This window comes from Meles meles, chromosome 6 (assembly GCF_922984935.1).
Source record: "Meles meles chromosome 6, mMelMel3.1 paternal haplotype, whole genome shotgun sequence".
Classification (NCBI taxonomy): Eukaryota; Metazoa; Chordata; class Mammalia; order Carnivora; family Mustelidae; genus Meles; species Meles meles.
Window position 1 is genome coordinate 146,639,312 of NC_060071.1, and position 12,903 is coordinate 146,652,214.

The window sequence follows — 12,903 nt, forward strand, 5'->3', positions numbered from 1 at the left end:
TGCAGGTGTCTTAATGTCCACGCATACGGTCCCGCGCTTCACTAGAGGTCTTAGCCTTGGTAGAGCGAGTCAGGAACAGGGTTCTTTTGGCATCCTGGTTCTGCCGCGTTCTAGCCGAGGACAGTTTGGACAAGTTACTTCATTTTCAGGGCTTCAATTGTCTCCTCCATCGATGCGGGTGATAAAGGTTGTTTTAAGTGTCACTGGGCAGAGTGTACAATACCTAGCAGGCTGCCTGGCGCACAGCAGCCACCCACTGTTGGCATTGTCCGTGGTGTCACTCCCATTGCGGCTGCTGCCAGAGTCAGGGTGGGAAGGGGGGACATGGTACTTAGAGGGAGATGGCTTTTATAGACCGTTGGTCCTGATAGATGGCAGCTTTGGGACCCAATATAAACCCTCGGAGAATTTTTCTAAGTAAATAAAGAACACGTTTTGAGTATGCTCCCCGGGGGTCACACACAGAACGGGGACTTGTGGAATGTTCTCCTCTCCTCAGAAAGGCTCCAGGGTTTGTGGATTTCCCGCTGAAAATTTGGGACACATGGTGGGAAGCTGGCTGACCACAGCTGAAGCGTCGTAAGCACCTGACACACGTTTCTCAGACTGTTTTCCACCGGAGAGCCTCGTACTTCCTGGTGAAGTGAGCTGGGTTTACGGTTTCTGATCCAAGATGCCGCACCTGCCCCAGCATGTGAGAGCTCGGCTTTACTAGGTCTGTACAGGTAGACACACTGAGGGTCAAAAAAACATTTTAATTTAATCAGACCAGTAACCCTTGCGAAGCAACTGCTCATTAAATAGAAATTACTATTGCTTCCTTAAGCTTATCATAGTTCCAAGTAAATTAGCTAATACGACCCTCATTTCCAAACGAGAAACCTTGAGGAGGCAGTCACTCACGCATGTCAGCTACAGGCCCCGACCTCCTCTGCCTCCTTTGGGTGGGACGCGCGCCCTCGTCGGGGCAGGGGTAGGGCCCCCGTATGTGGCCGACTTCGTTGGCAGCTCACACCATGAGCAGCGGCGGCCTGGCCAAGTTCGCTGGCCGGGACCCGATGTCCTGCTTCGGCAGGTATGACCTCTGGTGGAAGGAGATGCAGGCCCTTGAGCAAGTTCTGCTTTTCCTTGCCCTGAGCTGTGACCTCACCGAGCAGCGACCAGAGGTGCACAGCCCGACTAGCTGTCGTACGCGTACATGCCGGCAGCCCCCGCCGCCGCAGGTCCCCAGAAAGACCGTATCCCTCTCCCGCTCCCGCAAGGACAGGGGACAGCAGCTTCTGAGACGACAGAGCAGTTTTGCCTGCGTTTGAACCTCACTGTGAGTGTACTTCGTACAGTGCCTTCTTTGTACCTGACTCTCCCTCAGCTTTGTGTTTGTGGGAGCCAGCCGGGGCATGGTTCAGGCTTCCGCGGGCTGCTTGTGGCCACCGTGTGCCACTGTGCCATGGGGCTATGCCACGTGGATCCACCCACCTCCGTCCAGCAGCCACCGCTGGACATGCTCATGCTGCTGGATCACTGTGCTGTTTTCTGGCGAATCCCCTCTGGGTCGGGAAATCCCAGCCTACCCTCCCCTGGCAGGAGGCAGTTCACCATAGCATGAAAAGTGTTTGTTGGGGGCAACTAGATCTCATGTAAGTCTTTGTTCTGCCACCTGTGGCCCTGGGATCCTAGACCCTACTCTCTGGGGTTGTTAGGAAGATTCATTTTGAGATGTTGATAAAGCTCTTAGCATCTGGTGCCTGGCATGTGACAGGAGCTCAAATAATACTGGTTCCTTGCCTTTTGTTCTTGTTAAACATGGTCATCTTTTATAAGCTTCAGAGTCCTTCCTGGTCACACAGCGTCATCGGTCCCACTGCAGAGCTACGGAGGGGGCCCAGGGACCAAGTGTGGTGTCTGGTACCTCGTAGGAGCTCGCCTGCTGCTCCTTCCTCCCCTCACTGGCAGGCCTCGCCCCCCGGCAGGCCTCTGCGGCTGGTGCCTTCTAAGACTCTGCATCTTCTCACATTGAGTCCTGCTGGGCATTTCCCACCCCTGCCTCCTCCTGTGGGGCAGATGCGAGCGGGGCCCCTCTGGGCTCTTTAGAACCTGGCAGATATGAGATGCCTACGTACAGCCCTGAAAGTCACCCGTCAGAGCAAACCATGGACGCCCCCTGCCCTCCCCTGACTCTCGCCACCGCCCTGCGAGAGGGGGGCCCAAGCAAGCTGCGGCTCAGGGAGGAGGGTGACTTCCCTGTGGTTCCATGGCTGGAGAGGTCGCTGAAGTCCACCCCCAGAGCCGTGCTCACTCAGCATCCGCACTGTCCGAGCACCGAGGACCGGCAGGGAGCCGCGGGGCCGTGCTCTGCCTGTGCTCCTTCCCGCCTCTCCGCCGCGTGGGGCGCGCTGTCAGCCGGGGTTCCCAAGGGTAGTCCAGAGAAAGCACGGACACAACACAGTCCTGTTTTTGCTGCCTAACGCCAGTGTGGATGTGATGGTCAGGCCCTGGGCCCTTGGAAGATCTCTTTAGTGGCTTGTTCCTTGTACCCACAAAATCAGCTTTTCCTCAGCAGCAGCTTTTAGAGACGCATTCGTCAACTTCAGGCCCCAACCCGGAGAGCCTGAAGCCGGTTTAGCAAGTAAAACAGATCAGTAAACTGGTCGCCCTGCAGCTCGGTGGCCTCAGTCCCCCGGGTGGAGGACAGGGATGCAAAGCCAGCTTGGGGCTCTCTGGGGACCCACAACATAGAGTAATAATAATGATACCTGTAGTTTCTCTTAAAAGCCCGGGCACTGTGTTTTTACCAGACTTCCTCTCTTCTCAAGAAAAGGTCCGCACTAATCAAACAGCCTTGGCGGCTCCGAGGCAGCGGGGAGGGGGGGTGGGTGAGAGCCACAGAAAGACCTTATCTGGCTAAGGAAGTACTTCCTTACACTCCGAAGTGCTTATAATTTGGCTTCTTTTCCCAGGCCAGGGTTCAGGATCTAGTGTTACACACATTTAGCAGAGGGCGAGGTGGGGGCACGGGAGGTTAATGAAAGAGGTGCACGTCTACAGAACCTACCAGCGGAAGTGAGACCCGGGTTCCGGGCCTCTGGCTAGATAGCCAGTGTTTTCTCTACACGTCTGCCTCGGTCGGTCAGGGAGGAAGGCCAGCCAGGGTCTCCTCACTTTGGGGATCACAGGGGCTTGGGCTGGGCGGCGGGCACGGCTCCTGGCGTGTTGCAGCGGCTCACAGGTTGGCCAGAGACGGGGGCTTCTGTGCCCTGGGTCCCGACCCCTGCATCCCTGACGTCAGCTCCAGAAAATGCTTCCCCTAGACATGTTTTGGGTGCTGTCCTTAGCGGGCGCACAGCCCCACCTGGGTAGAGCCGGTTAGCGGGCGAGGGGAGAAACGTTCACAGGCTGCACTTGGACACCCCAGCCAGGCTCGGCTTCCCTTCCCTGCAGCCTGTTCCCTCAGCAGATACCAGTCCACAGTTCAGTAGCCTTAGCAACGCGACAGCTTCTTCTAGTGCTTCTGTGTGGGCCCTCTTCTGACCTACCATGGAACCTTAAACACGGCCCTCTCTGTGGGCCTCGGTTTCAGCGTGGGGAAGGAGGGGGCTACACACTGAGCAGAGCTCCGTAAGTCCTAGTGGTTTGTGCGCACTGTCGGGCAGGAGTGAGTTCTCGTTGCTGGGAGTGGGCAGAGCCCTGTGCGGACACTGAGGGACCATGTCGCTGTGGCCGTTGCTGGGAGTGGGCAGAGCCCTGTGCGGACGCTGGAGTGGAGGGAAGCCCTCTTTACCCCTCGCAGGGCCCAGCACACCCGGGAGGCGGGGCGCCTCCACGTCCAGGCTCCCTGAGCAAGTCCGTGTTCGGTTGTCATGGAAAAGAGAAAGTACAAGCAACCAAAGTGGCCTGCCTGTAACCCTACAACCCAGAGATGAGCGCTGTTGACATTCACAGACGTCCTTCCAGACGTGTTTGTGTTCGTACGGGACTGAATAGCTATTCCTTGGAAACAGTCTGTGCCCACTGTCCGTAACCCTTTCTCACGTCGCGCTAGGCTATGCTTGGCTCTGCGAGCCAGGACAGTCCGGCCTCCACGCCATCTGAGTGGCCAGATACCGCACTGGGTGCCGAGTGATGACGCACCGTGATGTCACCAGTCTTCTGCTTTTAACGCTAAAAGCTGTCCCCATTTTTCACTGCTCCATTTGTGTCATAGAGGGCCTTCTTGTACCTTTACGTATTTGTATGTGTGCTTGTGTCTCACAGGTGCATTCTGCACACTAGTCCCGTTACTTCTTGGCCGCATTTCTGAGTCAGACAGTGCATACGGGTTTTTTTGGTGGGGGGGGGTTAAGATTTTATTCATTTATCTGACAGAGAGAGATCACAAGTAGGCAGAGAGGCAGGCAGAGAGAGAGGAGGAAGCAGGCTCCCTGCTGAACGGAGAGCCCAATGTAGGGCTTGATCCCAGGATCCTGGGATCATAACCTGAGCCAAAGGCAGAGGCTTAACCCACTGAGCCACCCAGGCGCCCCAGTACATACGTTTTTAAAGCTTTGATCTATTTTGCCACAATGTCTCCCAGAACGAGAGCACTAGCTGATACTTTCCCCAGCACACGTGACAGTCACACTCTGCCCCAGCCTCCCCCAGTACTGAGCATTCACTCTCTTGCTAATCCCAGTAAGCTCAAGACGAGGGAAGACATAGCCTTTCAGCTGGTGTTTTTGTTCACTCGGGCGGGTGAACATTTTGTGGATGTTAATGGCGATTTCAGTTGTCTGCTGTTCGCAGCAGATGCTGGACAGCATGGCTGTGTGTGAGCTCCCTGCCCCTTTAGTCACACCTGCGTGACTTCCCACTCCCAAAGTGTGTGCGTCCTTGAAGGACAATGGTCTCTTGTGTTTGCTTGGGCAGATGAGCAGAGGCAGTCTGGCCCCATGTGGCAGGGATCAGGCGGGGGTCCATCATCAATGCACCTTCCTCGCCAGGCCCCTGGGAAGCCGCACCTGCGCTGTGTGTTAGGCGCTGTTACTGCTCCTCGTGTCTGCGCGGCTGTAGAAGGGAGTCCTCACCTGCACCGTCCTTCGTTCCCTGCACCTCTTCTCACTGGAGAACTTGTACAAGTTCAGTATCTAGAGTCACGCGGGTGGGTCGCAGGGAGATTGCTTGGCTGTTCTTCGGCTGGCTTCCTAAAAGAGGGGAGAGAGGTCTCAGAGTTGGAAGACCTAGATTCTGCCGGAAGCACAGGTGGCGGGTGGGGCGGCCTCCCAGTTAGCACAGGCCCCTCTCAGCCTTCTCCCCCTCTTCAAGGGCACGTCTGGCCAGGGGATTTCCCTGCTCCTCCTGGCCCTGGCACCCATCCTCCTACTGTCCCCTGCTTTAAAAATGGAAAGAAACCAGAGAGGCCGGATTCCGTGGCTCTGGGGTTTGAGGAGGTGGGAAATGTTACCATTTTAAATTACCTTGGGAATATTGAAAAGAAGAAAGAATAGCAAGGGGCTCCTGGGAGGCTCAGTCAGTTAAGCGTCTGACGCTTGGTTTCAGCTCAGGTCATGATCTCCGGGTTGTGAGACCGAGTCCCGCATCCAGCTCTGCACTCAGTGGGGAGGGGAGTCTGCTCGGGATTCTCCCTGTGCCCCTTCCCCCAGCTCACATGCGCGCGGTCTCTCTCTCTCTCGTATAAACAAATACATCTTTGAAAAAAAGAAGAAGAAAGGATACCAAAAGTGACAAGAAGGGCACACGGAGAGCCTTCTGAGAAGCTTGTGGGCTTTTCAAACAATGTGCAACCAGTAGAATTAGGGCACATAGCCAAGGACAAATCTAGAAAGGGCAGAGGGGTTGATGCCAAGCTTTTTCAAATATTGCTCCTTCCCTGGGGATGTTTCTATCTCTGCTTCTCCCAGTCCTGCCCTCCTCAGCCCTGCCCATCCAACTCAGCCCTCCTCCACCTTCTCAGGTCCCTCCTCTGGCCTCTCCTTATTCATTCCTCCTCTGCGCTTCCTTGTGTACTTACCTTTTCTCTCTCGCTGGAGCTTCTGTGCCCCACCCCCGTCCCCAATGTGTGCCTCTCCTGCCCCTTTCCATGCTCCTGGAGGCTCCCTGTCCATGTTGCCTTTGCCAACGTAATGCTCAAGCCTGGCTGCTGTGAGAGGCAGGGTCATGTCCGTCACGTCCCCAAGACACCACAGTACCTTCATAATGCTCTCCCCAGCACCCAGATCATTCCCAGTACCGAGAACAAGCTGTGGAGTGCTGAGTGCCTGCTGGGAGGCCTCCGTGGTGTGAGTGCTGTGAGTGGTGTCGGTATGGGGACCAAGTGGTGTGAGGGGTGTCGGTATGGGGAGCAAGCTGCTTGATCTCTCTGCGCAGGCTTCTGAACCGTAAAGACGGAATGTTAGCATCCCATCATGCCTCATGGGATGTCCTAAGGATTAGCTGTGCTCCTCCCCATCCAGTGCCCAGAATAGTGCCTGACACACGGTACGTGCCTGACGAACATAGCTCGTTCAAAACCCACTGCGATCTTTTCGTGGGGCTGGGCTGGGGTCGCGTGCAAGAGTTACCGGTCTCTGCATTGCTCTGCCCGGAGAACTTTACTCGTCCAGTTCTGTCTGGTGGTGGCGGCTTAACTCTCCTTCCTCTCTCTCAGCTGGGATTTCTCCCTGTTGGTCAGATCCCTGGCTTTGGTGCCAGTGATTCTGCCCCAGACCGTGAGGTACCTCCCAGGTCATGCCGCCCGACTGGTGGTGTTGACCCTGTGGTTTGTTGGTGAAAATCCCGGGGAACGTGACGCTGCCCGCTCCAGTGGCCCAGAGGGCCCCCGCGCCCCAGCGAGGGGCAGTGCTCCGGGCCGCGGCAGGGTCTGCTGCCTGGGGTTCTCACCCCTCTTTTCCCCTCTCCCGTGGACAGCCTTTCATAACCCTCGCGAAGCTCCCAGTAGGATGCAGGTGCAGTAGCTACGCGTTAACGGTGGTGGGAACGGGAACGCGAACGGTCGTGATCTTCGTTCTGTACGGCGGGGGTCTGGGGCTCACCGGAGACGGCATCTTCCTATTCCCTGGAGTGCCCCGGGGAAGAAATGCAGCCGCGCCTCCAGAAAGCCACACGTGCAAGTCAGTTACTCCCTCGCTGAGCTGTGTGTTTGCCTTTCCTTATATTTAGAGATGAGGTTAGGGACGCCTGGGTGGCTCAGTTGGTTAAGCATCTGCCTTTAGCTCAGGGTCCTGGAATTGAGTCAGGCTTCCTGTTCGGCAGAGAGCCTGCTTCTCCCTCTGCCTGCAGCTCTCCCTGCTTGTGTGTGCTCTCTCTCTTTCTCTCTCTGACAAATAAATACATAAAATCTTAAAAAAAAAAAAAGAAAGAAATGAGTTTAAAGATGGGAAGGATCTTAGAGATACTTAGTTTTCATTTTTCCCCAGAACTCCATTTTGACTATAGAGCTGCTTCTGTGGCTGAAAGGGGGGACGTGGGGGAGCCCCCGGCTCTGGAGAGCACAGACTCAGGGGTCATGCTGCAGCCCAGCCTCGTACCTGCTGTGACGCCGCTGCCTCTCACTTGGGCGGCTGCAGCCCGCACCCCGGCCTGCACCCGCACCCCGCCTACCCTCGTTCCCCCACTGCCCTCCAGAACGCCTCTGGGGTGGGAGGGGCTGCGTTAGCCTTCTGGCTCTGGTTCTGGTTCTGCCATTCACTCACTGTGGGACCTCAGTCAGGCCCAGTGACCTCTGTGGCCCTCCACTCCCTCCGCTAAAGCATGGAGTGTTGATTTTCCCCTGAGGTCTCATACCAGGCTAGTGGCCGGTCACAGCCCTCTCTGTGTGGAGCTGGGTGAGCTGCCGTCTGCTCAGGGACTAGCAGGCATGACGACAGGGAAGTCAGTGGACCCGGATGCTGGGCCTGGAATGACACTTAACCGACAGGTGCCCTGAGCCCATCACTTTCCTTCTCTGGGCCTCGATCTCTTCGTCTGTGCGATGGGTGGCATGCGGGCCTATGTGCCCCCCAGCATGGAAAGGCAGGGAGGTAGTGGGTGTGGACGGCTTCGGAGGCACCTGCACAGCACAGGTGTGGAGCCTGTGTTGGTCACCAGGTTGGCCAAGCCCCGCTAACTAAGGAAAGTGCCTCACCTGCTCCAGTGACTGAGTTCTGGGAAAACCCAACCCTCCAGGAGTTCGCTTGGGCCCTCAGAGGAGCCTGGCCTAGACGTTAGGAGTCCGGTTCTTGGCTCAGTCAGCCATGGCCCTCCACGTGCCTTCAGGTCAGCTGTAGCCCGCGTGTCATCCAGCGCTGAAGTGGCAGGGCTGGTCACAGCAGGGACAGCTGAGACACGGGGACTCAGTAAACGGGGGACGAGGAGCGTGCGTGTCTAGCAGTGAGCACAGCAGGCCTCCGCGGTGAGGAAAAGCTTCGCGTGTCCCCCTGAGCACATGGAGGTAAAAACTCACTTATCTGAGCCAGCACGTAGCTCTGTTCGAGGAGGTGCTGCTTCCTTTCTTCCACCGGGGTTTAATGTGCACCAAATTTTCTAGGAATGCCGCTGCCACGTACCGCAAAAGAAAGTTGTGCTTTAGCTTGTTTGTAACTTTTCCAGGAGTTGTTTCTGTTTTCCGTGAGCACTGTTGCTCGAGACTGTTCGTGGTGCACACGGCTCCCCTTGGTCACTGTGGGTCCGCGGCCAGGGGCAAGCATCGAGGGACCGCGTCTGCTAGTGGAGCCGGACCTGCGCGTCCGTCCGGCAGTGCGCACGCTGTTGCAGGTCCCTCCTCTCTTTTTCTCCTTTGCAGTACGCTAAAGGCATCGGGGTTTTTCTAACTTATGTAGGTAGGTTATATGACCTGTGACTCTCACTGGCGATGACATAAGGGACCTCGTAAAATGTTCGTAATAGAAAGAGACCATCGAGTCTGGAAGGGTGGGCCGGAAGTTCTGTGAAAATCAGATTCCCTCCTTCTTGATCACTGGCGGCGCGTGTGCTTGTCACGTGACAGAGCCAGGCAGATAGTGCCGTGTCTGTGCCCATCTTACAGGGGAGGAAACTGAGCCCAGAGGGAGGAAGTGAGCGTGTGGCCAAGCAGTAAGAGAAACTAGGTTAGCTCACTTTCCTCTTCACCCCGAACAAGGCGGTGTGGCGGAAACAACATGCCTCAGCGGGAAGAATGTCCATTTTGGCACCAGGGTCCCTTAGTGGAAGGAAGGCCCCTCCTGTCACACTCCTGTGTCTCCTCTGCCCACAGTCCTTCACATCTGACGCCGGATGTGTGTGGTTTCCACACATCACGCGGTCGGCGGGCGGGCAGGCTGTCCTACAACCAAACTCAGTCCTGACACCGTCCACCACGAGGTGGCGTCAGATCCCACAGGTTAAGGCTCCGTCCCGCGAGAAAGCCCCACCAGACAGCCCCACCAGCCGAGGCAGACGCCAGTGAGGCCGGGGTTGTCACCTGTGCGTCTGGCCACCAGGCTGTAAATTGAAGGCTCCCACAAGCCCCTGGGGTTTGATTAATTTGCAGGAATGGCTCACAGAACTCAGGAAAACATTTTACTTGCAAGATCACTGGTTATCCTAAAGGACAGCACTCAGGAAGAAACCGAGGGGTGAGAAGCCGAGGGCGAGGTGCAAAGAAGGGGGAAGGAGCTTCCAGGCTCTCTGGGTGTGCTGCTCCCCACACCTGGGCTCAGGTTTCTGCTGTGCTGCTTACAGCAAGCCAGGCCATCTGAAAAATGGATATAATAATGCCCCCGATTGTGGGAGGATTGCTGGACGCAGCTCCTGCGTATGACGCTCCCGGTGTCCAGTAAATACATCTGGTTTCCTTCCGGCTGCCCGCCGCCTGGTTTCACCTTTTGTTCCCAGTCCAGCGCACTTCTGTTGGACGACGTGAGGCTCTCCCAGAATTCACCACAGTCACTGTGTCATGTTCCAGGACAGTAGCGCCCTAGTGACTGAAGCGAGACCCCCGGTTGATGGCATCCAGCCAGCTGGTGGGGGTTCTGAGCAAAGCTTCCTCCTCGAAGCCACCGCTGGTGTGGCAGACAGATGTTTGAGGCCCAGCTGGGCCGGTGAGTGGGAGCCAGGGGAGAGCCTTGGGCATCAAAACGGAGTGTACGTTCCACAGATGACAGAACTGAAGCCCGGGGCGGGGGGTGGGGAGGACTTGCAGGTCACACAGAAAGTCGGGAGCAGAGCTGGGGCTGCTCCCGACGTCTGTCCGACTAGCCCCAGAGACCCAGGTTTGAGACACCTGTTCCTTCCTTAAAAAGGATTTTCCCTGGGACCTAGGAGCAGGGGTTCTTTCAGAAGAGACCCAAAGAAAGTGCTCAGGAAGGCTTGTGATAGCTTCGTCTGTCCACTGTTTTCCCTTTCGACTCTGATGACATTGAGTCTGACGTTCCCGGTGGTAGAGCAGCCTGCCTTTGTGGGCAGGCCCTTCCCCATTCTAGCCTCCAGGAGCCGGGGGCCTCACCTTTCCTACGGTCAACTCAGGACCGAGTGGGGAGACCCCAGACCAAAACAGAGGGTTCGCTTCTCAAACTCCCACTAAGACCCCAAGAAACTTTTTGAAATCAGAAGATCCAGCAACCTCCAACTCGTGCCCAAGTCATGGCCTCTCCCAGTAGGTCACTGGGAATGACAGGGGAGGAGGAGAGGGGTGACTGGCCAAACTTTATGTCATGACTGAGCCAGACTGTGTCAGGAAGGGTAGAAAAGAAAGCCCCATGGTGGCTATGAGACCTTCCGCACAGATCGCTGGGGTCTGTGCCCATGAACACTTCTGCCGCACAGCCCTTGTATCCATCCAGAGCTGCGGAAGGAGCCTCTTCCCCAGCGGGGTGTCCTGGGGCACACGGGTCCCAGCACCCAGACTTCTGCTGTAGCAGGACAGGCTGCCTGGACAGCAGCTCTCCAGCAGACAGCGACATGAAGCAGCATCGCTGGGCAGGGCTGTTCTCTGGGCCTCAGTCTCTTCGTCTGTAAAATGAGCTGGTGATGCCCATCTCAGTGGGATCCAGGGTGTCCAGCAAAGCCCGGCACTGATGGCAGGAGTTCTAAAGGCTGGCTGGCTGGAAATGAGGAGTTCACGCCTCGTGTCTCCAACTCGGTGCTAGAAGGCAGCTTTCCTTTACAGGCCTGAAGCCCAGACTAGACCCAGGAATGCCCAAGAACGTTAAGGCCTGGTATTGGGCTGGGCAGGGGCTGGAACAGAAGCAGAAAGTGGAAGGCAATTCTGTTTACACTTTCTGGGGGGAAGGCTGTGAGTTTCAAACTGTGCTTCCCAGCCAGGTGCGTGCCGGGGAACCGCACGCTGCTGCAACCACAAGTCTTCCCTTGATCGGGTCTGTCCATCCGGGCTCTGGAAAAAGGAAAAGAAAAACCTGGTAGCTTGTGGAAATCCATGTGGAGTGAATTAAAACCCATGACGAAGGAGGTATTTTCATTGGCCCCGCGGAATGGAAGGGCGACACCCTTTCCTCTCTTGGTTTGCTTGTAATGACCTTACCCGGACCTCCTGAGACCTGGTTGTCCTGGTCTCTGAGTGGGCAGAGTTCTCCTAGTTGTCCCAACGCTCCGGGACCGTCGCCGATCCCCGGAAAGGCGGCAGCACAGACAGGAGAAGGAGGAGCGGCAGGGATTTCTAGACTCGCCTTCTCGCACAGCGGGCCCGGCCCGTTTCTTCACCTTGTTCCGCTTCATGTCTTATCAGACGTGGCGCTGAATTTCACTTCTCATAAACCTTTCTGTGGAAAATGACCTACCTTTTCCCCTAAGAAATACACCCGGCTCTCTTCCTCTCCCACCTGCCGAGGCCGTTGGCACTTTCTGCCCCGCCTGCGACACAGCGGCCACACCTGAGTGACGAACTTCCTCCCACGGCCCCACCTGACCGCCCTGGTGGCTGGTTCCTGACCAGCCTCTGTGCTCGGGGTTCAGGGACAGCGGGACGCCCACGCCCAGTGCCCTGCTCATCACACGCTTCCCAGAGTGCCCCTGCTGTCGCCCTGCTCGCTGCCCCACACTGTCAGCCCCACCCCACCCCGTCCGGCAGTTCCCCTCAGATGAAGCCTTCCCAGCCACTGTGGCGGCCTCATCCGTCCCCACCCCCGTGTCTTCCTTCTGCCTCTGTCACCAGGGTCACCCCACTTGGCATTGTCCTATGGGAATCCGGTCGGGGTGGGTGTCATTAAGTGTCCTGTTTGTCGCTGGACCCTCAGAAACCAGCACACTGTCCAACTGAGGAGCTCTTGCTGTGTGCATGCCAGGCTGAGGGAGCACATCGAGGCCCAGGGCCTTGCCGTGTGGCAGACCCCGCACAGGCCCCCGAACCCGTGCTCCATCGCGCCGACTTGCACCGATGAAGGCGTGCGTGCACCCCGCCCCGCCACATCTCCGACTCATCCCGCGTGCTCGCTGCGTGCCCCTGTTCCTGCTGGTGCGTCCGGCATGACCCCCCTGCCGAACCGGGGTCAGGTTGGCAAGCCCCGCTTACCTTCTCCTCAACCCTTGCCCGTGAGTCACACCAGCTGCGTCATGCTGTCCCCTCTCGGTGCCACCGTACTTGGGGCTCCTCGCCTGTGTGTGTGTGCTGCTTCACGGTGCTGTGCCGGGGGGCCTCCCCGTGCCCCTGCCGACCTCGGGGCTCGCTTCTCGGCTGCAAACGTGCAGTCCTCTGTCCCACTTGGTCTAGACTGTGAGCCCCTCGAGGGCAGGCATCTGGCTCCTCACCTCTCCAGCGCCCCGGGGTGGGGGAGCTGGCCACTCTGTCCCTGTGTCCGTCGTGTGCCTCCGGCGGCCTGGCGCTTCCTGCCATCAGCACGCCATCGTCTGCAGACCAAGACGGCGCTCCCGAACCAGCGTCGCTCGCAAGCCTGTGACACTGGGCGCAAGGTGAGGGGTGCTATCTGTGATTGAGGGACA

General features: G+C 57.4%; 1 protein-coding gene and 1 long non-coding RNA gene across 7 annotated transcripts in view; one reads left to right on the forward strand and one right to left on the reverse strand.

The window, feature by feature from the left end:
• Positions 1-12,903, forward strand: part of EVL (Enah/Vasp-like) — a 145,888-nt gene that overhangs the window by 98,472 nt on the left and 34,513 nt on the right. The gene's annotated exons all lie outside the window — the stretch shown is intronic.
• Positions 4,412-11,786, reverse strand: LOC123944198. Its single transcript, XR_006818754.1, has 3 exons — positions 11,489-11,786; positions 8,117-11,341; positions 4,412-5,177 (listed from the first exon to the last, which is right to left on the reverse strand). It is a non-coding gene; the product is annotated as an uncharacterized LOC123944198 (long non-coding RNA).